Source organism: Curcuma longa, chromosome 12 (assembly GCF_044706935.1).
Source record: "Curcuma longa cultivar G26 ecotype Majalengka, Jawa Barat chromosome 12, ITB_CL_G26_1.1, whole genome shotgun sequence".
Classification (NCBI taxonomy): domain Eukaryota; kingdom Viridiplantae; phylum Streptophyta; class Magnoliopsida; order Zingiberales; family Zingiberaceae; genus Curcuma; species Curcuma longa.
The window spans coordinates 4,908,593-4,910,030 of record NC_133872.1 but is presented as its reverse complement, the minus strand read 5'-3'; positions in this window follow the sequence as shown (position 1 = coordinate 4,910,030).

Genomic DNA, 1,438 nt, shown 5'->3' with positions numbered 1-1,438 from the left:
TTAAGGGTGAATGAGAAATTAATTGTTTAAAGTTAGCCCAGAATAATATTAATTGTTAATCAATGTTATATAAGGAAGTGGATGGGGAATAGTCCCACATTGAAAATTTTCGATGGGCTTCCTCTCCTTATTAATGATGTTGTGTTAATGGAGTTAACACAAAAAGCTCATGTGCTCTCTTCTCAGGGGCGAGCAGGTGCTCGCACCTGTGAGCCCGCCACGCGCCACGTGCGCAATGAGCGCTTTGTTGGTGCACTTTGCACTTCACACGTACGCGTCGTCACGAGGAGCTTAAATTTATGCTCCAGATGGCATTGCAGTACCTACGTGGCACCCGGGTTGACGTGTCAAGCTCGTATGTGACGTGGCAGTGCATATGTGGCATCCACATGGGCAGGGAGAGATGACTGGACTGGTGATTGGGCGAACGGATGACATCTGTTGATCAAAGAGGTGTGATGGATCGCATGATGCGATTTGGAGCGTTGGATCGCGAAGAGTTATGATCTGAAGCGTTAGATCGAATGGATCAATAGATCCAGATCTGACAACTGATGATAAGAGGCGAGATCTAAGGGTCACAACCCTTCAGATTTGATGGATGAGATCAAGAGGGATATATGAAGGGTTACAACCCTCCAGATCGAACGGCCCAGATTGATCCTGCTCAAGAAACACATCCCCTCATCTAAAAGGCATTCAACCTCTTCACTTAGTATAAATAGATTCCTCCAGATTGAAAATTTCATCGATCAATTCATCGATTCTTCTCATTCCTTGTGCATTCATCTCATATTGTGCATTAGGAGTCCAAAAAGCCTACGAGAAGGTTCGCCGGTCTCGGAATTTGAAGTGCTACTATTCCGAGACGTTCGTCGTTATATCTTGGGAACGAGTTGCTGCTATCCGTGAGCACTGTAGCGGAGCAATATCGTTTACGGAGATAGTGTTGAACACTAGCCTCGACGATCCATATCAGTTTGCGACATCTCCGGAAGCTACCGGAACAAACATGGGGAATCAAGAATTGAGAGCAAAAAGTTCCACACTCCACTAAAAGTAAGATCTCGTGGACGTCCACCAACGAAAAGAAAGTAATCTAAAGTTGAGCAAATTGTGAAAAAGGCGGCGACAAAGAGTAGAAATCAAGCTAAGGTTTAATTGATTATACTTTGGTTTTATATTTTGGATATAATTGATTTTACTTTTTATTATTTGTTAATATTGAACATAAGTTCTTTGTCGACAGGGTGTGAGAGGTGGCGGCAAAGAGCAAGAAGATTTGTTAAATTTTGAGCTATGTTCAAGATGTTGCTAGTGAAAGGAACTTGAGACAGTTCCTTGTGGTATGAAAACTCCTGCTATTCTTCAATTCAAGATGCAAACTGTAGAATGAACCCAAACAAATGGATTCCATTTTAGGTTGCTGCAAGTTTGT